The sequence below is a fragment of the Dasypus novemcinctus genome, chromosome 2 (genome assembly GCF_030445035.2).
Source record: "Dasypus novemcinctus isolate mDasNov1 chromosome 2, mDasNov1.1.hap2, whole genome shotgun sequence".
In the NCBI taxonomy this organism is placed as follows: Eukaryota; Metazoa; Chordata; class Mammalia; order Cingulata; family Dasypodidae; genus Dasypus; species Dasypus novemcinctus.
Window position 1 is genome coordinate 84,562,517 of NC_080674.1, and position 26,491 is coordinate 84,589,007.

Genomic DNA, 26,491 nt, shown 5'->3' on the forward strand with positions numbered 1-26,491 from the left:
ATTCCAGGTTTTATGTGAATAGAAAGAACTTATGGTAGAAGCTTCTCAAATATTTCTTAATTCTCAAAATTGGATTTTTCACCAACATTTTAATTTAACATCAGAAAGAAAGGTGCAGAGAACGAAGGCAATGTTTATGCAGGGAAGCTGGGCAGTTGCTCAGCAATGAGTTCCAGATGTTATAGCCCTAAAGACCTTAGCTTCCATGGAAGACCTTGTGTCTTTCATGGTATAAGAAACTCAGGAGGATAAATTTCCTTTCAGAACAAAATGACTCAATCCCTTCAGTGTTGCAACTTGAAAAGAAGAGGATTTACTTACCCTGTCAGTTTATGTCAATCCACCAAGAGCACCATAGTGGAGCCAGGTTTGTCAGAGGAATGTGGATGTAATATCAATTTCTTATAGATTCTGCTTTTTAAATTTCACTGCTCATCAATTACAATTCAAGAGAATGAGAGATTTGCTATCACGTCATGTAAAGAAAATGGCAAAAGCCAGATGCTATCAGATGACTTGTATTTTGAACGTTTTTCATAAAGAGGAGTTCAATGATTTAATAGTTATTTGTTTAGGTTTCAATAGATATGAATGCCCACTGAAATAAGTCAAAGACTTAACTCTACTACACATCTTCTGTGAATTAAGCATTTTATACAATAAGTTTTGTGCATCTTACCAAGTTTAAATAAAGCATTCTTTGGGTTACTCTATGATTCTGTTACAAGGAATACTTTCTGTTATCAATCTTAAAGACCTGGTAAGTCATGAAGAATTTACTAGGCAGCAACTAAGTAAAGTTCTGAAGCTAGAACTTGTATTTCATCTCTCATCTCCCTGCTTCTGCCATTGCCCCCTTATAATCTATTCTCCAAACAACAGTCAGAATGATCTCAAAATGTAAGTTAGCTCTTGTCTGTCCTCTGCCCAAGAATTTCCTCCATTGAATTTCCATCACATTCAGAATAAAATCCAAACTCCTTATCCTGACTTTAGAAGTTCTTTGCCTCTCCAATATCCCATGTCATTCTCCCTTCACCAGCTCTACTGCTACCACACCCATCCAATCAAAGACTCTATTTGTTAAAGAGGTTTTTAATCCATCAATTGCCACTTTCCATCATCAGCTCTCACTGGAACATTGAAAGAGCCCCAAACTAATCTCCCTACCTCCCTTTTTGGCTCCTAAACACTGAAACCAGAGTGCTCTTTTAAACCACTAATCTGATTAAATCAATTGCCTGCTTAAAATATTTAAATGGGGTAGCGGACTTGGCCCAGTGGTTAGGGCGTCGGTCTACCACATGGGAGGTCCGCGGTTCAAATCCCGGGCCTCCTTGCCCATGTGGAGCTGGCCCATGCACAGTGCTGATGTGTGCAAGGAGTTCCCTTCCACACAGGAATGTCCCTCGCGTAGGGGAGCCCCATGTGCAAGGAGTGCGCCCCATAAGGAGAGCCACCCAGTGCGAAAGAAAGTGCAGCCTGCACAGGAATGGTGCCGCACACACGGAGGAGATGACACAACAAGATGACCCAACAAGAATAGAAACACAGATTCCTGTGCCACTAACAACAACAGAAGCAGACAAAGAAACAAGACGCAGCAAATAGACACAGAGAACAGACAACCGGGGGGGGGGGGGAGGGGAGAGAAATAAATAAATAAATAAATCTTTAAAAAAATATATTTAAATGGCACCTCATTGCCATCACAATGAAGTAAAACTCCTTAATTTGGCTTATGAGGTGTTTCAGGATATGATTGCTATTTATCTCTCTGGCTTAATTCCATATCCCACATCCCCTCCTGCCTTATATGCCCATTCCCTACAATTGCTATATTTCTGCCTTAATGTACAATTGCCAGTAATGATCTCAAATCATGTTTACAAATGCTCTTCTCTTCTTCTGAAATGTCTTTTCCACATTCTTTGCCTTAAACAGTTCCTACCCACAACTACTATGTCATCCCAAAGGCAACATGTTCTTTCTCATGCAATTGCATTTATCAGTGCAATAAAATGTAATGCAATGCAGTGACCAGAAATTGGCAAACAATGGCCCATAGGCTAAATCAGGCCAGCACCTTGTCTTTGTAAATAAAGTTTTATGGGGAGACAGTCACACCCATTTATTTACATATTGTCTATGACTGACTGAATGCCACAGCAGCAGAGTTGAGTAGTCAAAACAGAAACCTAATGGCCAGCAAAGCTGAAAATATTTACTATTTGGCCATTTGTAGAAGTTTGTCAACCCCTGCTTTAGACTACTGAAACCAATGGATTAGATCATCTCTTTCATAGTTTTATCCCCCAAACCCAGTACAATATCTAGAATGCAATAATTTTTTTAAACAAAGAATTTCTTTTTTTTTAATTTTTAATTTTTTTAAAAAAGTATTTATTTCTCCCCATCCCATTCCCTAATTGTTTTGTGCTCTCTGTGTGTTTGCTTGTCTTCTCTTTAGGCAACACTGGAAACTGATCCTGGGACCTTCCAGAGTGGGAGAGAAGCACTCAATCACTTGGCCACCTCAGCTCCCTGGCCTGCTGCATCTCTTATTATCTCTCCTCTATGTATTTTTTGTTGCGTCATCTTGCTGCACCAGCTCTCTGTGTGGGCCAGCACTCCTGCATGGGCTAGCTCTCTGCTCCAGCCAGCTTGCCATGCAGGCCAACTTGCCTTCACCAGGAGGTCCTGGGAATCAAACCCTGGACCTCCTATATGGTAGACAGGAGCCTAATCGCTTGAGCCACATCCACTTCCCTGCAAAAAATTTTTAATAAATAATTACTAAATGGCTGTATGCCTGAAGGAGAATGCATAAATAGTGTCCTGGAAAAGCATGACATTTGGAGCCACATAGAGAATCAAAACTCAGATCTGGGCAAGTCATTCAGCTTTTTGAATCTTAAATTCTACCTGAAGATGGTAATGTTTATGTTGCAGGGTTTGGGAAAGAATTCAAGAAGCCCATTATATTATGCATCCGGAACTCTGCCTGATCCCTAATAGTCTCTTAAATAAATGGGAGATATGATTTCTGATGATTCAACATTAACAAATGTTTATGGAGTATTACTATATGCCTGGCAAAGTTTAGATATTGGGGACTGAGTGATAAACAAGAGTGCCAGGGTCCCAGGCTTCACAGAGGTTTCACTAGTAGGGAAAGTGTCAAGGTGTAAACAAATTTTAGGAAAATTTCAGATTCTAATCATTGCAAACGAAGCAGTTAAAGGGGAAGGGAGACACCTTAGGTGGGAATATCAGGGAAAGGATGGACAGGTAACATTTGAGCTTAGACATATTCAACCATACAAAATCTGTGGAAAGCACATTCAAAGTAGAGGGAACTAGTGAGCTCAAACCCTAGAGTGGGAATGAGCATGGACTGCTCAAGAAACTGAGAGGAAGACAGTGTTTCTGGAGCACAGTAGGGAAAAAGAGGTAGAAACTAAAGCAGAAATCAAACTATGTAGGATGTGTAGGCCATAGAAAGGGCTTGGAACTTAATTATATGTAAAACAGAAAACTTTCAAAATGTTTTAAACAGGAAAAAAATAATCTGATCCATGTTATTTTAAAAAATCACTCTCATTGCTAAAAGGGAATGGATTTTAGCAGGGAAAGGAGTGGAAACAGGAAAAATAATATGGAGGTTATTGCAGGTAAACAAACAAAAAGGGATGATGGGCACATGCTCCACAAGAGTAATGATGGTGGAGATGGGAGTAAGTGGGCAGATAACCTAGGGAAAGGCTCCCATGCCGCTGTCTGGACCACAAATGTTACAGCTCTTTAATAGTGCAGCTTGTTCAAATCACAGACATGAAATATTTCTCCCAAGGCAGGTTCACAACATCAAATTGTGACCTGATGTGAACAGGTTCCAGGGTCAGCAGTGGGCTGGCACACGCCCTTAGCCAGCTAAGCTTTCTTGCTACCCAATATGCCAATGTCAGCTCTTAGGATGAGCTTATTGTCTTTGGCCCCTTGTCCATTCTTGGAAAGCTGACACCAAAACAGAAAAGCCTCACCATCACACTCGGTCCATACTTTGGACCTCAAAATAGGAGGAGTAAAATCAAAGCTCCATTCCTAGTTTCTCCAGGAGGTTCCTATAGCAATATGCAGGAGCTGAATGCAAATGGATAGATTGTGGGGGGAGAAAGAAGAGTCCTAACTCCTCCAACCAACAGTCACTATGCCACAGGCCCTTGAACAACCAAAAATGTCTTGCAATATATTAGTCAACAATTGGTTACAAATGATTATAACACTAAGTTTTCCTTTAAATCAAATGATGTGGAGGATTTTAAATTAATATGCTGGGCTTAAAGAGAAATTATTTCCAAGCAAAAGAAAGAAAATATTTTTCAATTGCTCTAGTATACCGAGAACATAATTTTTCACCCTGTCACCTTCATATGTTAATTTGCTCAAAAGTTGCTGTTTAAATTTGCCAAAGAGCTGCCAATGCAAAGTACCAGAAATGGGTTGGCTTTTATAAAAGGAAATTTATTAGGGCAAAAGCTTACAGTTCTGATGCTGTGAAATGTCTGAATCAAGGCACTATCAGAGGTGCTTTATTACCAAATCAGCTGTTGTCTGGCCACATAGCAGCTCAAGATGGCTGCCAATCCCTGCCAAGTTCTCTATCGTCCCCTGGGCTTCTCCTTTTCCTGCAGTCCAGATTAAATATGGCAGATCTCCCTTTTCCTGTGTATGTCTCCATTTATATCAGACCCAGCAAGAGAGCAGAGCCTCAACCTGCGTCATGCCTCCTTGACATAGTTAATTGAAAGGGTCTCACATCCACAGGAATGGATTAAAAAACATAATCTTTCTCTTTTGAGGATTCATAAAAGAATTTCAAACTGCCACAGTTGCATTGTGGAGACCATGATTTCCCATAGGTTCCAAAAAGGCTGGACTTACAAGGAACCCAGAAACTTTGAACATATTTGCTTTCACGGTCCTGCAGGTTTATAAAAAGAAAGCATCTCACATCCAACAGTAAATGGAAAATGAAAGTTGTTGTATGGTAATTGCTGCCCAAATAAGAAAACAGAAAGAAGATGACTTAAGTCCACAGTTTCTTTCAGCCATGCAAAGTTTCTCTTTTCAGTGCAAACATGGCAAGATGGTGCTTATTGTACATTAACAAATAACACTGTTCAAAGAACTTGTTTTGCAGATGTAAACTTTAAATGTGGGTGGAGATCCTTTTATCCAGCTTTTCCTTCTGCCTGTGGAGAAAACACTCTTGCATTAATTCCTCCTTATCCATCACCGTGTGATGGCCATTCTGAAGAAGGAAATGGGGAAAAGGAGGAGGAGATAGTCGTCCCTCAAATTAAAGCAGGTTTTAAAAAATTATTTTGTTTCTTATTTTACATGATGTAGATACCTTCTCAATAGGTGTTACCTACATTCACAGATTGAGATTTGTTTATATTTGGGAAAATCAATAGGGGGTAGAAATAATGATATTGTGATTCCTGGTCATATTAAAACATCTTTCATTTGCATTCTGACTGGTTTGCAATCACTGACATATGGGGCAAGGAAGGGAAAGGGGAGTGTCAATCTCCCTCTAAGTTCATTTCTTTCATTTGCAAACATGAAGGATACCTGTATTTTAATATGATCTGTATTGCTATTTGAAGCTTCCTCTACATCAAACAGAAGTCTCCATTGTTTCAATGAACTCTCCATCACTACTTCAACTATCAATTATTGAGCACTTGCTAAGGACTGGAAGGTAACCATATGGTTTAAAAGTATTATCACAAAGCACTCCCAGGTGCCCTACAAGTAAAATCATAGCGAAATTTTACACTTGAGGAACCAGAGTTCAAGTGGCCTGTTCAAATTCATGTGTTTGGTAAATGCAACTAGACTGAACAAGCAAAGAACTTTCTTTTTTCCTAGGCTGATAAATATTTGTGACTGGTTAGCTCAGCTGGTTAGGGGTTGAAGTTCAGCACTAATGAGGTCAAAGTCATAAAAGTGAACTTAAAATGAGGATTTTCCTCTGATTCATAAGTGAAGGTTCAACATTTAATCCTAGCCCATCAATATGAGCTATTGGTCACAAGGAGAACAGAGCGAAAGGGTGGGTGGCTTAATATAAATCTATCCACCAATACTGGAAGCAGTACCCAGAAAACATGTTTCCTGATAAATAGCCAAAATCATCGTCTTTATCCAAAAGAAAAAGAACACATTATATTTAGTCTAGGAAGTCATCTACAATTTTTAATCTAATAACTTGGCAATGGTAAAGAGAAAAGCAGAGAATAGTTAAGCTGCACATTTCCAGAGGCTCTTTCGTGTATAATCCCTTACTTTGACAAATAAGAAAACATATTGAAATTCATGAGTATGGACATTGGATGATTTTCTCAATGTCTCGAAGCCAGAAGTAGAGAGCAGAGAATAAGACTTGACTTTTCTAATTCTTGGCTTATGGTTCTTTATACCAAATTAGGGAGAGGGTATGCTGTGGCCACAAACTGAGGGAACTGATTTGCTGGCCACCTTCTGAATGTGAGGAGCACGTAACTAATCTGCCTCCAGTGGTAAAGAGGAGAATGGAGTCCATTGTTTCTTTTAGGAAATGCCTAATTCTCCGGATTGCTTCCTCCTTCATTCCCATTGACCTTTTACTTTGAAATGCTTAAGCTTGTTGAAATTCACATTTTAAAATTTCTCTTCTTTGTCTAATTGGCTCCCCCATTCTTCTTAGAATTCTAAATCACACACACACAATTCTCTGTGACCTATAACACCATGGATGTCTTTCACCTGTAAAACATTAACCAGCCTTTCACCACTTGTGAGTATATGAGTATTACTTCAAGAAGGGTCTGCATCCTTTCTAGTTCGTTTGCTCCCTTCGCATATCAAATTCTAGGAACTTTCCAGAAAGTGAGTGTCTTTTCTAGAACTACTGATTTCTAGCAGATATTTCTCTGTGAAGGTGAAGTCTCCTTTCACTTTAGATTATATAATTTGGCAGGTGGTTGACAATAGCAAACCACAAACACAGAGACTAGGCAGCTGTACCAAAAGAAAAATAAACTAAAATAGGAATCTAAATATTTATTATATACATGATTAACATTGTTTTCAGCCAGTTAGAATCACTTTTATATTTCCTTAAGTGAAATGAAATCAAGTGAAAAGGAAGGTTGATGGAATAGAAACCTCATTTAAAAAAAAAAAAGTCTTCCTTAGATCAACAGCCCTCTTAAATCTTTACTTTTAAAATTTGACTTCATAGCTTCATCATTCCCAAATTAAGACTGTAAAAAAGTAACTGAGCATAAGTTATTCAGATTTATGATTCTGTAGCATAAAAATACTCATATGCTTGAAACTTCACTGATAAAATTTTTAAAATTAATTTATACCATTAAAATACATAAAATTTATACCATAAAATACAATTAAATTTATATATATAATTTATAATTTTTAAAATTAATTCTCAAACTCTGTCAGCATGAGGGTCACCTGGAGGGTTTGTTAAAACACAGATTGTTTGTTTCAATAGGTCTGGATTTGCATTTCTAACATGTTCTCAGGTGAAGTTGAGGCTACTGGTCCAGGCATAACATTTTGAGAACCACTGATTTATACAGATAAAAGTTTGAATTCTTTCTTTCCTGTCGGTGTTAATATATACCTTAACACAAAAGTAACCTCAGACACTAACCATTTGACAAGAATCAGGTTTGGATTTTATAAATGTCTGGAGGAAATTACTTTGGGCAATTTCACTTTGCCTCTTTGACAAAGTCACTTGGTCCAGCGGAGCCTCAGGTTACTCACTCTTAGCCAGATTGTCAAATCTTATTCCAAATACTAGGATACTTGGAAAATACAGTGAAAGCTTATAAATCCAATTGATCTTGTGAATACCTAGCAACTATTATTCAAAACTAACAGTTCACAGCTCAAATTATAGAACTGCTGCCTAATTTACATACTGTGCAAAAGAGAAGTACTAAAAGGAAAAACGAAACAAACACTAAACCGTTTTGTTATTAGGAACCACCTGGGTGGCACCGTCCGTTCAGCCTTATTATCCTGAATGAAGTCAGAGTATTTTGCCAATTAGTCAAAGTAAGTATTTGCAAGATAGGAAAGAAGAAAAGAACAGGGAAAGGCTTATGTGAATAGTTGTCTTCTAGCTACTTGTATCATTACTGAATTATTATGCAGAATAGAAATAGTCCCAGCTTTTCTCCCATCTTCAAATATATATATAAAATAAAAGATGGTTCTGAGTCATAAATATAAATCATCTTCACCTACTTCCATCATGACAGGGTCTTCTTAAACAGTGCAGTTTTGCAGAGATTTATTGTATTACAGACCTGTTTTAGATCCACAAAACTGTTTTGAGACAGAGATAAGCACAACGTAGCTTGAGAAACACTAAGTTTACTTCAGTATGGTCTTTATAAATATTTGTTCTTTCTGGGAATATTTCCTGAATGAAAATCATCTGTTTTGCAGTAGATTTTAGTACCTTTTGTTGCAGATACTCCATACTCTAAGCTTGAGGCAGGAACTTCAGACTTCACTGCATCAGGCCTCCCCAGAAAGGCCAGTAACGTCACAATTTAAGGTGAAAAGAGATGATTATGAGTGCCAAAAATGTGTTTTAAACAGCAGAACACTGACAGGCCTGTCAAGTGATAATGCATCTGTATTTGCATCTGACCTGAAAGCACTTTCAACATCTGCACTGCAAGGACAAAAAAAAAAAAAAAACAGCCGAAGAAAGGTTGAACAAAAGATTAACAAAACAGTAAACTGCCTGGCTCTAGCAGGAGAGCCTGTCACCCCAACTCTTCAGTTGTCATCAGGAATTGGGCATTCTTTGGAATGAGCTCTGTCTTTAGGATTATATATTTGTTTTCTTGCCGTCTAAAATAAGGGTTAGGAGGCCAAAAAGAAAGTAGTTCCTGTCTTATTATTTGCAGTTAACCCACAGGTTCTGGTTCAAAGATGAAGACTGAGCTGTCAACGTGGATGGATGCCTCTTTTATTAACATTATGATCAGCTTTGGTTCAGTCAGGGTGTTTGTGAACATTTCTAAGAATAAGAGATTGGAAAAGGAGTTATCAGTGTCATAGACTGATAGTAGGTCAAAGTTTCTGCTGACAAAACTTTGACAAGTGGAAGCCAAAAATATGTAAACCTTGGGTTCTTATTTTGTTCCAGTATAATAAAGCTATACATGAAATTCATAAATGGATCTTGCAAAGGCATATGTAAAGCGACTTGCCCATTGTTCTCAACTGGCATCATTAATATGATGTGGGTTCCACTAGATTTGGAATTTGAAGATAATTTTTATTATAGTACTGTATATTGTAAAAATGTTGTAAATTGACCAAATATATGTGTTTTTGTAAAAAGAAAAGTTTTGGAGTAATTTAGCAATATTTTCCAGATATGTTTAAATCCATATTCAGTTGTAATTAACATAAAGAGAGCTCTCTGGAAGCTATTTACAGAATGAAATGTCTCTAGGGGTTAGTAAATTGCATGCTTTTGAGGTAATTTCCTAAGGAAGAAGCTTTTATACCTTACTATGAAATCTCTTGGACTCCACCGATAGAGCTAGAGTTGACTTTCATAAACAGCATAATAACTACATGTCAAAGAAAGAGTGATATGCTGTGGGTCTTCAAAGAAATGGAAGAAGCCCACAAGCTTTCTTGCTTTCTGTTGACATGTATAACATAAAATTAGCCCATAAAGACATTTGAAAATACACTTTCCTTGGCAAAGGTGGGTAATTATTTCTAACATAACAAAGCATCTATAGTTACCTTGTTTAAAATGCTGTTTATTACTGTTTTGTTAGAAGAAAATTCTTTAACAATATAAGGATTTTTTAAAATATACACTTAAAGAAATAATCATCCTACATATCCATGCGAAAAAATGAGTAAAATTCTCTTGGTCAAAGTTCCCAGGAACTTAATAATGATTGACTATAAAAGGATAAATTCACATATGAAAACCCATATCCTTTTCATTAAAACTTAGGAAATCCCAAATATCTTCATGTTTTCAACTAGTATCAGGTGTGTCTTCTATCTGTTCATTCTACAATCCTTTGCCAAGTTAGTGCGAGTGTATGTCACTGCACACATTTGAAATATTTCATCATCTAAGAGTAGCTTAGTGTAGAAGTATATATTACATGCTTGAGAGGTAATATATTTTAATGACTGAGCAACCAAATACTATAAACCAAGATTCCAAGAAAGAAATTATACCGCCAAAAGCAATTCACTGTAAGAATGTAAAATATTTTGAATGAGCTTGTCTCAATGGTAAATGTTTCTATCCATAAGAGAAAGAAAAGAAATAATCATATTATCTTGGGAGATCTTATAGGTTCTTAAATTTAAAAATATATAGTTACATTTGAGAACTTGGGTGCCATAATGATATTATATTAAATTTCTATAGTGTTTATCAAGTTTTCAAAACACTTTCAAAGAAATCACCCTTTCTAATCTTCACAATAACCTTGTAAGACAGACAGGGTAAATCACCATTTTCCAGATGGAGAGATTGATGCTCAAAGTGATTTCGTTGTCCAAGTCTATGTAACAAAAAAATGATAAATTTAAGTCTAGCACCTAGATACCTCAATTTCTACTCCAATGTTCTTTTCATGTGGACAATCCATGAAAATATTCCCAAATAAAATCTATTCCAAAATTTCTAGAAACACGGTTTGATATACCTGATTAAGGCAGGGTTCCCACATCCCTATACATGTAAAGAGCTACTACCCAAACCTCCATCCAATAGCCCCATCATCCCAGCTGCCACAGCCTCCTTCCTGGGACCTTCCCATGATCCAGCATCTGAATGAGTCCAGGACTCTCCTCCAGCTTTCTAGCTAGAGTCTCTTCTGAATGGTCAGTGACCACAGTAAACTGACCATTAAACATTTTGAATATCACCCCTGATCTCAAGTGTCCACTTACAGACAGATCCAAACCCGCTATCATGAGAAATGTGACAACTGTTTCCAAATTATTTAGTTCCCTTGTATTTCTTAGTATAAGGTGCTTCATGAAAGATGATGATTTGAGTTTTCTGTGGTGAAAAATGCTTTAGGGAAAATTTTTAAATGAAGGAAGGTATTATTTTATGTCATTGACTAGAAGCACATGAATTCTGGGATTTACTAACAATTATAGTTGTATACTGTTAGATACTAGACACATGAGGTGAAGTGGATTATTTAAACTTTGCTGTTAATAATTGCCATTAATAATTAACAGTTAAATGGCAAGCAAAGACTAATGTCTTTGTGGTAGCTTGGAGTTAAATATCCCAGAAAAACGTGTTCTTTATCTTAATCCGTTCCTGTGGGTGTGAACTCATTGTAAATAGAACATTTTGATGAAGTTACTTCGGTTAAGGTGTTGTCCAATCAAATCAGGATGGGTCTTAGTCATATTACTTCCCTTATAGGGAAGGCCACAAAGAGAGAAAACCACAGGAAGAAGCCAGAAGTCAACGCAATCCAGAGAAGCCAGGAGAGGCCGCCATGTGCACTGCTGTGGGACAGAAAAGCCAGTCACCAAGGGTCACCAGCAACAAGTTCCAGAATGCCACAGTCTTCAAGGAGAAAGCACTGCCTTAATGATGCCTTGATTTTGAACTTCTAACCTCAAAACCATGAACCAATAAATTCCCATTGTCTAAGCCAACCTATTGCATGGTATTTGTTCCAACAGCCAAGAAACTAAACAGTTTTGTCTCTAAGGAAAAGAAAAGATAAATTTTTAAATTCAATTCACTCAAACTAATATTTTTTAATGTCTCTAATCATTATGTATTAATGATTCAAATATGAAAAAGGAATTCACGGTTTAGTGGAGTGGTCAGAGAACTTGTAGATAAATCAATAAATAAGTCTCTATAGATGTGCCATTTTGAGAATGGCACTAATTATTTGTTTGTAGTAAGTCTACCCCCTAAGTTCAATGATAAGCATGTTCATAATGAATGAGAGGTAACTACTGTGTACTTAGGATGCAAAAAATCTGGGGTCACAAGATCACTTTGGGCTCTGGTTCTCCCATTCCCTGGTCTCCTGACTTTGCAAAAAATAAATGAAATAGAGCCCAGGAAGACCTCTCTTTTACTCCACACCCCACCCCAGCTTAAAGAATAGTAAGCAGCCAAAATGCTACAAACTTAAAACTAATAACTGGCCAAAGCAGTTGAGTTGAGGACATAAAGGAGAGTCCAGAACTGAAGCTATCCATAGGTGAATTATCAGAATTTTGTAGACATTTGGATGTGGAATATGAGGAAGAGGGGATGGATGAAGATGATGACATATACTTGTTTTCATTATGCTACGGAATAGCATGAAAGCGCATGAGCAATGCCGCAGCTTCTTTCGGGTTGATGAAGCGGAGAATAAGAGCTTCTAACTGGCACCTCCCATAGCCTCAAGCTGAGGAACACAAATCATAGTAAGTATCTCTGTGTATTTTTCTGAGCATAGTTTACAAAGTAAAATCCCAGTTGCTCGGTGAATTGATCATCCTCAATTGTTAGTGGGGAGATGATTTGGAATATCATAGGAAAATGATTTTTCAAGATTTTTAGTTTTCATCTTAAAAGCGCTTGTTGCAAATGTGTGGATGTATGTATGCAATAAAGATGTTTCGAAGGACATACACCAACATAATAGTGGTTGTCATTGCATGTTGGGATTTCAGAAAATTCTACTTTAAAAAATATTTTTATATGTTCACTGAAAAACTTTTAGATGTTTTTACAAAGGGCATGTTTTTCTCTTATAAATATAAGAGAACTAAAACACATTTATCTGGGCTGAAAACAGAAGAGTTGGCAAATTTGTGACACCACATTGAAGACAGGATTGCAACCAAAGTGGTTACCTGCAGGTGGAGGTAACAGTGGTACAGAAACGTCTCCCTGGGGGCTTAGCGCAAATAGATCAAGACAGGAAAACTGCACACTAAAGCAGCTTTCATTGTCCCTGGATTAAAATGTATTGGTGCTTACTGGATATATGTGGGATATCAGCTGAGGATTAATTTTCCCCTCTAAAGAGAGGTGTGAAGGGAAACTGACAAAACTTAATCTTAAAATTACTTACCTCTGAATCATAGGTAGTCTCCTCAGAAGGTGACAGTTGGATTTTTTTTTTTTCATTTGTTCATGTTAGTGAATGTGTCAACTTTCATGCTGTCATCTGGAATCTGAACATTTAATGAGCTTAACTGAAGTTATTTGATTTTCTCTGATACGAACCAGAAGTGTTTTCATTTTTGAAGGGCTGTAAGTGTGAAGAAAAAGTTTAGCATAAGAAGGGAAATTCCTCAACAAATGGCCTTAAAACACAAGACCTAACTTGTGTCTCCAAAGGCATGACTTTGAAGGATTTGGCCATGGGTGAATATTGCTGGCATTGGGTGTCTCTGTAGTTTACCACACAGAGCACCATTGTGTTAAAGTGCACAAAATCCTTCCATCAGTGGTTTCCATTTCCTCCAGACTGAGGATCTCTTTCTATCCAAAAAGTAAAGAAAAAAAAAAAAATCAGGAGAACAATCTCCATAATAGTTGTTGATTAAGGCAATGTCAGAGAGTTATTATGAATTCATTACATCTTTGAAATAAATATTTTTATTTTTAAAAAATTACAGCATCACATATATTTGAAAATATATGTCATTTCTCTGGCATCTAAACGATGAAAGCACAAAAATGGAATTTTTCAATTTTTCTATATATCCAACACTTTTTAAAAATTATACCAATGTAATAGTTGAAGGACAACTTATTATAATGCATGCCATGAATGAAGGCTTCACACTGCAGGAGCGAATGCATAACATTAACAAGGTGATATGACTCGAACAACTGAAATGCCCACACAGCAGCCTTGTTATTTGCATATTTTGGCAAGCAATACATGTTTTAAATACTTAATAGCAGTGGTTAAAATGTCTGTTTATTTTCCATCTCATTTCTTAATATATATAACAGAAAGAAAATCCAAAAGAATACACCCTGAAATGTGGGGAAAGAATCATGTTGGTTATTATTAATTTGCTCTTTTTGAATTTATTTATCTCAACTCTGGAAATATCATTAATTTGGAACAAGCTATTTCCACATAGTCTGAATAAACAATCTTTCTGGTTTTTGTAAAATATGTTTATTGTTCTTTAGAAGGGTTCAGGGTTTGGTTTTAAATCAGACTGCACACCTCTCATCAGTCTGACATCTCTCACTTAACGATCTTACGCTGTGTGTGCAAGATGTAGGTGGAAGGATCATTTCTTAGATTTTCATACATGTTTTGTTGACTTTTTAATATTTTCCTCCCTTGCATTCCAAGAATAGAGCTCAGTGTATCAGTAAAGACCCTATCAGTGAAGACTCTTTCAATTGCAATGCAAAGTGGAATCACCACAAAAGCTTATTTATTGACTCACTTGGACAGTCCAAGCACAGCTAGAGCCAAAGCTCAAATGATGTTATCTGTCCCTGTCCTTGTCTGTGCTGTGCTTTCCTTTGGCTGGTCTCATTTTCATGCAGCTTCTCTCTCTGGCTCTCAATTCTAGGCCTATCAATCCCAGCAGAGGGACAGCCTCTATCTCCATGTCATGCTTGGGTCCTACTCGCCTAGCTTGGGTCTATCTCCACGTCATGCTTGGGTCCTACTCGCCATGCTTGGGTTCTACTCGCCTAGCTTGGGTCTCCTGTCCATTTCTTAACCCATCATTGTGGTCAAAGGGATGCAATGCTCTCACTGGCCAGGATTCAGTTATGTGTCCACTTATGGAAGTATCACTCCCATATAAGCTACATGAACTAAGGATAGGGAAGAGGTATGTTGCCAAAAGAAATGGAGGTGCTGTTACCAAATAAGGATTAGGCAGATAAAAACAAAAATATTCAAAACATCAGGTCTCAGGAATTTTTACAGGAATGAAAGCAGAAGCTGGTGAAGACCACAGTCTGGCAGGTCCATGAAGAGGAATCCACTCAGCCCAGGAGCCACAGAGCAGCTGAATATGAAAGCATCACAGGAGCACAAAACCTGAGGACTCTGATACCACCCTGGGAGAGGAAATCCAGGAGTGACTGTGAAAGGACTTCCTGTTAGCCTGGTATGTTGGATGCTTGGTGTTGGATAACTAAGATTAATTTCACTACCTATATTATTATTCAGACTACGGAAAGTATTTAGGACACACATGGACTCATGTCATCTTTGAAAAAATTACATGACACTCGAGCCTGTGGTTGGAATCCACTATCTGGATCCAGATAATATTTCTCTGATCCAGAAACTAAATACATTCCCCAACATATGGCGCTCTCTCTGTCTTAATATGAAACATTGGGCATTCAGGAATAAGCAATTAATAAAGCATGACATCTAAGAATGCAGGCTTTGTAGTCTGACCACCAGGTTTCAAATCCTCATCTCAAAAAACCCAAAAATATGCCTACTTCACTACTTGGGAAAGCTAATTCACCTTTATCCTTTTAAGTCTTGGCTTCCTCATCAGTAAAATGAGAATAAGAGCAGTGCCTACAACACGAGGTTGATGTAAGGATTTAAAAAAGATACTGCATGTAAGTGATAACACACAGGATGTGCAGTAAGTGCTCTGTAAATGCCAGTTGCTGTTATCTATCAGCACGAAACCATGTCAGTGTATATCCATCACCACATCTCAAACATCAATTTCAGTGCTTAGCCTAAAGACCTAAAGGCACAGTTGACTGAATTACTGAAGGATAGTTTTGCCAATCAGAGAAGAAGAGGTGCATTGGTAAGTGTGTTCATTTTTATTGTAACCCAGTTACCAACTGAATGCCTTCTCACCTTTCCACATGCAATTTTTAACCAATAAACGGGTTGTCTTTTCACCTACACACTTCCAAACTAAGTTTTAGGTAAACTTAGCATTAACTCCTGGTTTTCATAATCCACCAATTCCTGACAATTTGTAGTCTAATTTTGCTCAGTCTGTACATGCTGCCTTGTTTCTAGCTCCTGCTAATCAAGACACAAAATTGAGTCTCTCAGCTGATTCCATAGAAGATCAATTCTAACCAACAGTTTTATGCCTTCTAAAACTTTCCCAGAGTTTCACAAGGTCGTGGGAAGAGGTCACATCACATTTTGCACTGCGTTCTGCCATTTTTCTAGACCTGCCTACCCACCTTTCCTTGTTCCATCCTCTCCAAGTAACACGCAATCCTGACTTGCAACCCTTGGAATGAACTTTTTACTTCCAAGTTATCGAAGTGTAGTTTAGCAAGAACAATTTTCTTGCTAAGAGGAATTCCATCACAGATAATGGGCAAATAATATTTTTAACCCATGACATTGTGATAGGCTTCATTTTATTCCAGGTAAATGTACTGTCGCCTATCTTTTGCAAGGTTCTGTGCAGGGGATGAGACCTGGAGTAAAGATCCACTGCCCAATCCATTATGAATGAAGAAACATTGTATTTCAGTGAACCAATAATAAAAGCCATGGAGATACTAAATGTATAAGAATGTCAAAGTGTAATACTAACATATTTCAGTAGTCAAAATTGTTGCAGATATTTTGACAACTGACAGACTTTTAGTTTTTTCTATATTTTCAATGCTAATATTTCACATAATTTGTATTTATTTAATTAAACTCTGGGATTGACACTAAGACAAAGAACCTGATTTTCTGGCATATAGAAAATTAAGATTCCCTCAGATAATCTGTGTTAACAAGAGAAGAGAACTCTGACATTAAGAAATTATTTACTTAGAAAGTTAATGATGAATGGAAGCCCCAAAAAGGCAACCATTTTTGTCTCTTCTGCTTACTAATGCATTTCAAACTCCTAGAATAGTGTCTTGGCGATAGTATTAAAATGTAATTGTAAATATATTGGTGAATTAATTAAAATGTAGTAATTAAAATAATTTATCCAGCACTCATTTATTATGTGCCTGTCTGATATCTGGCTGGTTCTAAATGAATTAGATATACAATTTATCCATTTTTATTTTTAGGATCCCAAAATGATGAAACTTCTACTACCTTCGTAGGCAGATTATCAGCTTTTATAGTTAGGAAGCTTTCCCTAGCAATCAATTAAAATATTGTATTTTTCGTCTTTCCTCATAACTCAAAAACAATTGTCTTCAGCTGTTGATTACTGACTTCTATATGATTAACTAGTATCTTCTCTGAACTGTATGAAATGCCCTAAATAAAGCATAATATTCCAGCTACAGACTCTCAGGGCATTTTGCAAAAAACTACCACTTTTCTGTTTTTCGGCATGGTAATTATTTGAGTGTAGTTGTTTGTTTTTTTATTTTTCTTTTAAACATTGAGTTTTCACATTTTCTGCTGACATAACTGTCACTGAGAATTACCTTTCTTTTCTTTCCCTAATTTGCAGCTCTTTCAAAATGACTGGACTGTCTTTCGTGCTTTTAACAGTTTCATCAGTATATTGCTATGTCTGACATCAAAGAAACATCTACTGCTAATTCTGAGTAACATTTTATATACGTTATCTCATGTTATTCTCACAAAATAAAACCACTATGACAGATATTATTGCAGCCATAATATAAATGGAGGACAAGGTTACATAGCTATTAGGAACTGACCATGATTTAAACCTGTGCATCTGACTCAAACTCGACCACTCTGCTAATATTTTCATGCATGTTAGATAAAATTCACATACAATGGCTTGCCTTTACTGTTTTTTGGTTAGTGTTTTTAACTTCTGTGCAATACCTCAGTCCAGGTGCGGGTCCCGATGGACGACAATTCCTTTAAGCTATTCCTAACGGTTGAGGAAGGAGCAGTAAACTAGATCTGACCTCAGTGATTGGTTCAGGTTGGCTCCGAGTGAAGTTCAGGTCTTTATTCATGACGGTGGGAAGAAAAGCTCTCTCTCTAGCTCTGCTTGGTGGAATATATGCAGGGAGATAAGCCAATACATAGAGGGAGGCAGAGTCAAGTGAACTGCCAAGATATTAACCCAGATTCCCAGTCAAACCATGATGGAAGCCCATTCAGTACAGCTGGATTAATAGGGTATATATGCCAACGCATTTCTTTTATTGTTCCAGTAGGGTTTCTATTACTTAGAATTGATATCATCCAAACAGATATAAACACTCTCACTTTTCTTTCTAAGTTTAAGACTTGTTTACTTAACTAGGAAGTCTCCTAAGTTACTTAAGATTCCTTCTATGTTTAATTCTATCCTGAAGATTACATCAGTTTTAAAAACTCATTCAGGTCAGTTTCTAGATTTCTCTAATTTCCTAATCTTTTCTTTCTCAAAGTTGAATTCACTTGAAATTCTTTCTGAGACCCATTTATAAGTGCACTGAATTATCACAGTTCAAGGTCACCAGTAGCAAATTTGCCTCAATTTTACATTGGAAATTAATTAGTTCCTGCCAATAAGCCATAAATATAGTATAGCTTTGCCTCCATTTATACAAAAAAAACACAACAACTGTATAACGTTAGTGGTGGAAGAAACCTTAGGGGTCATCTAACCCTATCTAATTATTTTACAGAGGAGAAAATTAGGACCAAAAAAATTAAGTGACCTGCCTAAGGTCACACAGTTAATGGCAGTTCTCCTGTGATTCCTGGCTCTTTCCATTAAATCATGTCTCCTCATGTGCAATGAAGCCTACCAAAATTTAAAAATAAACCCAGTGTTTCTAACACAATTCTATAATGTTTAGTGCAATAAATCATGGAGGCAACATAAAAAGTGCACTGAATTGAAGTGTACTGAAATCTCAATGGAAATTAATGCCATTTTCCCTGGTAAGAATCCTATTTGAACTTTGACAGTCACTGAAAATTAATTTTTAATACTTTTTGGGTCTTATAGTTGATTTATTACTCCTAGGGAAATTCACTAAAAACAACAAATTTTTAAAAAATTAAACAACAGAAACTTTAAGACATAAAAGAACATAATTTTTAGAAGACTTTTCTTACCCTACTTTTAAGACAGATGTATTTAAATAGTAGAGTATTTTTTTACACGCTTCTATAGAGCAAATAGATACTCCTATTTGTTTTCCTCATCTCTGGCATGGTTCTTTGAAACCTCTCTGATCATCAGAATCAGCCCAGGAGCTTTCTAAGAACACGGATGCTCAGATGCATGTAGAACCATACCCTCAGGAGGCAATGATAGATTTGTATTGCTTTAAAATCTCCTGTTTATTCTGCTGGTTTGGCAAGATTAGGAGGCACAGCTCTACAGCATTCTGAAAATATGTATCTGGAAAGTTTTACTATTAAAAAAAAAAAATTCCAGCAGACAAACAAACATGCTCATTCCATGAACAATGGATGATGGCTAGAATAATTATCAAGTTAGTCACATGTATGATGTATTGATGAAAATAAACTGCAAACAAAAAACAAATTTCATTGACTCTAAAATGCCATTGACTATAAGATCCACCATTATTTATGTACCACTAAGAAAAAAGTTTACTAATTAAGCTCACATGCGCTCTATTGTAAGATGCCTCCTCATTTCAAAGATGCTAAAAGTATGCATCTTAAGTTTGGCAGAATACAGTAAGCTCTACTCTTATAGAATTATAATGGTTCCTGCTAGACTGAAAGCGAGAAAAAAAGGTTGTATTTGTCTGTCAAAGCGGCACTGATGCAAAGTACCAGAAACCTTTTGGCTTTTATAAAGGGTATTTGTTTGAGGTAAAGCTTACAGTTACAAGGCCCTAAAGAGTCCAAACCAAGGTTATCTTCTCACTAAAGTGCCCACATGTTGAAGCAAGATGTTGGCTGATCTCTGCCTGGTATCTCAGGCCTTTTCAGTTGCTAAGCTGCTTTGTCCTCTTCGACTGCAAACTACGAGGAAAATGGCTCATTTTGCTTCCAGCGGCTTTAGCTGTTTGAGCTTTCTCCTTTCTGTCACATGGCAGGACCAAAATGACCAAGTTCTCTCCTCTTCTGTGTGTCTTCTTGAGTGAATGTCCATTTATATAGGCCACCAAGGGGGTGGGAACTCCACCTGAGTCAGTAAAGCTTTCTATATCAGCCTCAGCTCTCTTCCCAAGGTCAGCTGCAAACCATCGGGCAAATGGTTCCTCTCTCCCTGGGGCCTCAGGATCAAAAATGACAGAGCCCTTTCTCTTCCTGTGTGCCTTTTTTGAGTAAGTATCCATTTATACTGGCCCACCAAGGGGGTAGGGACTCAACTTGAGTCACGCCTTACTGATGTGGTTGAATCAAAACCCTAATTTTACCTGGTAATTTAAACAAAGACATCTCAGCTGATCTTATACAAAGGGTGTCACACCCAGAAGAATAGATTAATTTAGAAACATAATCTTTCTCCTTTGGGATTCATAAATAATCTCAAACTGTTACAGAGGTAGATCAACATTTATGTTATTGAGAGAAGAAGAAATCCACATTAATGATTCTACCATATTCTGAGACATCTCTGTGGATTTTATATTCATCTACTTCTAAGGCTTTTCTGATAACCTAGAAATCCACCTGCTGATCTCTGAGCTTTCATGATGTTACGGGGAGCCTTAGATGAAATTGAAGGCAGAACAGGACACTTCATCTATGGTCTGACTTTGATGAAACACACATATGCACTTCTCAGTGAAATCACCGTAAAGCAAAGCACTGAAAGCAAAATGTGCTAAAAAACAAAAGTGATTTTCATAAGGGTGACATTCAGATATCATTGTACACTGAGGTGGAAGATTTTAATTGTAAGGAGTTTCATATTCTCATTGCTTGCACCAAAAATTCCTGTTGGGCTACTCAATTTGGTTCCTGTGTCTAACTGCAGAAATATTTTTAGTTTGTCTCATTAAATACACACACACAAGACTTAAAATCTAAACTGAAGGTTTTTGCTTTTAATAGGTGAGTAGTCATTGAAAATAGACTAAATGTGTACCCTAGATAAAGTAAATCTCTTTTCCATTCTCTTTCATTTGAACCTATCTCTGTCATTTTTGTTTCATAACTACCTATTCTAATTTCACAGACACAATAGCCTTCCTTGTTTATAATAGTATGATATCAATTTTACATACTTCAATATTCTATTCTGATTGCTCTCACTGTTTTCTTTGGTATCAAGTATACTGCCTCCCTTTTGTGATTTAGCTTTCCGTAAGTGTACATTATCTTTTGATTATGTATTCATCTTTATCAGTGAGAGTCCTTAGTAGACTACCTGCTGCATCTCCTTGTGTAATTTTCTGGGAAGAAAGTGAAGGCTGCTTCTGCGGCATGCATGCCATTCTGTTTCCAGGGAGAAAGGGAGGAAGGTAAGATATGCCGCGGGTGGTGGCTGTTCTCATGATTGGGTGTGCCTCCTTTATCCAAGCAACAGCAACCATCAGGAGTACTAGCCTTCCTTCAACCACAGTGCCCATTCGCATTGTTCCCAACTGGAGGGGACTCCTTAAGGTTTTGCGGTCCAAGTTAGGGAAATGCACAGAGTTGTGAGCATTTCTGCTCCTTACTAATGACTTTCCAAAAAGTGATCCTATTCAGTGCCCAAGCCCCAGCCACTCTTAGCTTCCTCCACCTCTGTCTGGCACACCATTAGTGCTACTCTCAAGGTCTCCTCCCCTGCACACCTCCTGGCCTACAATTTCCCTATTCAGTTTGATTCCATCTTCTTTCCAACTTTCATAGATTCATCAGATTCAAGCCAGGTTTGGTCTCTGGGTTCTGTCCTATTTTCCAAGAGTGGCTCTCTCTATGCATGCCATATGTGTATTTTTAGAGATTCCATGAAGGAGGATTGCATGTCATTTTTCTCTCAGATACAACCCTGCCTTTTTCCTTCTCTGCTCTATGTTCTCAGATACAACCCTGCCTTTTTCCTTCTCTGCTCTATGTTTCCAAGAACTTCACCTTCTATGTTTCCTTTCTACTTCTGCGTAGGTTTGACCAATGAGAGACACTGGCAAAGATCAGAAGGTAGAAAGAGGAAAGCCAGGACATTACCCCTCCCTTTTCTCTGCTTTTTTTTTCATCTCTAGCAATAGCTTTGTGTCTTAGTGTCCTGCCGGTAAGACAAATATCTTGGCATTTCTGTCACATGGCAATGCACATGGCAGTCTTCTCCTTTCTCTCCTGGATTCCACTGACTTCCTTCATCTACTCCTCAAGGCGTTTTCTATGTGGTCTGTTCTATAAAGCCTCCAGCAATAGGAGTAAGACCCATCCTGATAAAAATAAAATCTTCAACAAGTCCTATTTACAATGGGTTCATACCCACATGAATGGATTAGGATTAAGAACATGTTTTTCTGGGGTACATAATTTAACCTACCAAATACTGTTTCCTTCATGGCTTCAGCACCACTTACCCCCTCCTTTTAGGGTCACAGGCCCTAGCTTGAGCCATGGCTGGATAGCCCTACCTTTTGATCTCTGTTACCAGAGTTTAGAAATATTAATAGTAGCTTCCTGCTATTGTTAGTCCTTGGTCTCACTGTCTTCTGTTTTTCATCTTTGCATTTCCATTATATGGTAACATATCCCCTGTATTAAATTCATTTTGTTTAAAATACCTGGAATACTTTCTCGACTGGTCCCAGAACGCCATGTAAAGTGAGAAACTAAAGCATGTGCTGAGTCCATCATTTTGAAATGAATGTCCAGATATGTTAATATTTTTTAAAAGCACAGTTTAAGTGCTATTTTTCAAAAATTATTCACTTTATTACTTATTTTTATTTATCTCCCCCCTCCCCTCCACCAATGGTTCTCTTGTCTGTCTGCTCATTGTTTGCTTGTCTTCTCCAGGAGGTACCAGGAACCGTACCTGGGACCTCCCACATGAGAGGTAAGTGCCCAATGGCCTGAGTCACACCCGCTACAGACAGGCTGCAGCACCTCTTGGCTTGTGGCATCTGCTCATTATGGCTGGGGCGGCATCTGCTTGTCTTCTTTTACGTGACACCAGGACCCGAACTGGGACCTCCCATGTGGCAGGTGGGCACCCAACTGGTTGAGCTACATCTGCTTCCCATAAGTGTTATTTTAAATGATCTAGAAAGTGTGACCCTGTTCTCTCTTTTAAGTCCAGAATTGGGGATGAGAAATAAAGCTCCCCAACAATTACAGTACTCCATTTTCCAGTGTACCCACTGTAGTATGCTTTAGTAACAGTAATTATTAACTAACATTGCTACTTTCAGTTTTTATATTTGCAATCTGGTCTGAATGAAAATAGTTTTCCATTTGCACTGAACCTGTGTACATGCGCAAAAGGGTTTTGATGTCAGTCCACTAGGGTTTGGCAGTTTGATGAGTCACTTTAGTGCTTCCATGCTTGATATGAAAGATGCTGCTTCAACCATAAAAGGCTTTTTCTTATGTATTTATTATAATTGCTTTGGTAAGTGCTTTACCTGTATTTGTTACCTGTTTAACCCAAGAAATTAAAATCCTTATACCTTCTTTGTCCAAAGAGAATTCCCTCCCAGCATTCTCCCTTTCTCACAGTGGGTGAGGAAAAGACTAGGAGCTCAAGGAGTTACTATTACCCAAGAAACATTTCACCAAGGCCTTTTCCCCTTTTTCAAGAATCTCATCAGTGGCCCAGCCTCTAATTCATTCCTTGCTCTCAACTAAACCTTCAAGTTCAAATCTGCTATTGTGCATTACTTTACAGAGAATGATTTAAGATTACCCATTAACTAGTTTAGTATACTGTTTCTAACTAGTCTTTTAAATGCCTTACCTTCTTTTTTTCCTTGTGAATATTTAAACTCTTAAACTAAACACAAGAGCTTTAATTCATCCATGTGATGGTCTGTTCACAGGTATTTATAATTAAAGCAAATCAATTTTACAATTTATATCTACACCCATCTTGTTCTATGAATTATTAATATTTACTATAATTAAATAGGACAACTAAAATTTTCAATTTGGATCTTCATTCTCGAAATTTCAAAAACAACTTCAGATTATTTTTTAGCCTCTGAAAAACTGCAGTTTTATAGCCACACAAACGCTTTTGAAAAATGACTTATTTCAAGGCAGCTTCCAAACATAGTTTCCCTAGTGGGTTTTGAGAGGTTCATAACTTCTATGTTAAATCACCAAATCAAAAAACCAGTTGTCCTACTCAGTCTTAAGGATTCCATAGGGCTAGACTCTTTGAAGATTGCTAGAGAATAGCTACAAGGTAAGAGAGAAAAAAGGTTTCATTTGTAATTCTGGAAGTTATAATAGGTGCTTCTGCATTCTATTCAATCTCACCCACTATCAAAGTCTCAACCACAGGTCTGAGAAAAACAAGAAAAGTCATATGCTCTATCTCAGATATTTGTTCTGACGGAAAATCTCTTACTCCGGAGACAAAAATAAGATATCGTAGATTTTAGATGCCTTTATGACTAAAGGTCCTATACCAAGAAAATGGGCAATGTATATCATTTTCTATACTGATTTATTCACCCTTTCCCAACTTTCCATCTGGAACTACCATTTCCAAGCAATCACCACAAATATGTGGAGGGTCAAATTGGCAGACTGTGTAAGTACTTATGCTTCAGAAAACTCTTCTATTCATGGCAAAGCTATGTTTCACAGGGACAGTCAATGTGGGCACATTTAGCATCGGCTTTTAGTCCCAGCTTACTCTTTCCTGCCTTGAGTTTCTAAGCCACATATGCTTTAATCATTCCAGCCACTGATTCATTGAAAAATAAACACTGAGGCAATAATTAATTAGAACGCCTGCATATTCCTCTCCTACAAGTTAAGTGTTTCTTCCTACGAGAATTTGACTCTCAGGAAAGGAGGTGTGTAATGTCCTCATATTTTGGTTTACATTGGTTCATTTTTCATCAGATTCTCCAAGCTTTGATACCTGTGGCTTCATATTCATAACATTTTGCTTGGACTTTCCACTTTACTCAAAATCCATGTAAGTTCTACAGCCAGTTGAGACAAACCAGATGAAAGATTTCAACCACATCCACTCACCAAACCAATTTGTTGCTTGTTTTCTTAGGTTTCTGGTTCCCCATCTGTGTAGCTTGGTTCGTGTGAGGCCAGATTCAGAAATGGCTGGGAAAATATTGCCTAACTACAGGAGTGTTAATCATTTCCACTTAATAGAAGGAGCATTTTTATTGCTACTTTACTGATGGAATCTTTCCCCAAGGCAAGAAACAATAACAAAATCCCTCCTACCTGGCTGACTCAAAAGAATTCTAATCTCTCTGGGAAATAACCATCCCCAGGAGGTGTTTGTTGAATACCCTCATGTGGGTGATGCTCCTTTGAATGCTCTGGGGAATTGTAGTACAGTTTAAATAAGCATTAGGATTGCCAGAAAGAAGGAGTAAACAGTGAACTTGGACTCAAGAGATACTGGGTTCTATTTCTTGCTCTGCCATTTATCAGCTTTGAACTGGAGAAGAACAATCACCATTTATTGAGCATCCAGAATATTCCAGGCACTTGACATTCATTTCTAAAAATCTCAATCACACAACAAAGTTATGGAGCCCCATTTTACAGATTAAAAGAAAACTAAGGCTCAGAGTAATTAAATGACCTGCTCAAGTCCAAACAACTAGCAATTTCCCGAGAAGGCTCCAAAGCCTGCTGTCTTTTCAATATACTATGACAAGTAGTTTTCCTTTTCTGGGTCTTAGGTTTGTTTTATCTTAATCTGAAAAAAAAGGTGATTGGGCTAAGCCTTGAAAACTTCCTTTGAACTCAGATACCCTGTGATCCTCTGAGTGAGTCTAAGCCTTAAACGTGGGGAGATTACAGTTTGGTTTTAGTTCAGCTCAAACAGTACATGTATTTATAAAATAAAATTGAACGGCATTGAGTAGGAGGTAGTCTGAGATTAAAAGTCTGGTATTAATCTGGGAAAGCTTCTCACCTAAAGGGTTTTCCTCTGGTGCAGGCAGGAAGAGATGTAGGATGGGAGGTGCGAGGACGGCAGCGTAAGCCTCACAGAGTCTCAGGGAAAACACTGTGGGGAAGAGTCAAACTGAGAGACCATTTGTAGGTCTAACACGGAATGACACACTCTTTGGATCAAGGCACATGTGCTGAGAAAAAGGAAAATAGGCCCCAAACTCAGTATTCATCTCTTCAAGGGAATTCAATAAACATTATTGACTGACTGACTGACTGAGGTGAACTCAACTGCAGAATTGCTTTGAAGCCCACAGCTACAAGCTATAATTGGAAAACTGTCAAGAGATTCAAATTCATGGAAAATTATGAAAGAATAATGTTTCCTTGTTTCAGAGCTTTCTGCTGCTCATTTCCTTCGCCTTCTAATTCATTTTTTAAAACGTTTCCATCACAGAGAATACTATTTTGTAACTATGCAT

The 26,491-nt window shown here is 37.5% G+C and overlaps 1 long non-coding RNA gene across 1 annotated transcript in view; it reads right to left on the reverse strand.

The window, feature by feature from the left end:
* The window catches only part of LOC131273257 (uncharacterized), a 28,985-nt gene extending 15,609 nt beyond the window's left edge, over window positions 1-13,376 (reverse strand). Inside the window, exon 1 of the long non-coding RNA XR_009180418.1 lies at window positions 13,197-13,376. This is a non-coding gene — a long non-coding RNA (uncharacterized lncRNA). The remainder of the gene's footprint in view (window positions 1-13,196) is intronic.
* Window positions 13,377-26,491: the final 13,115 nt, after the last annotated feature.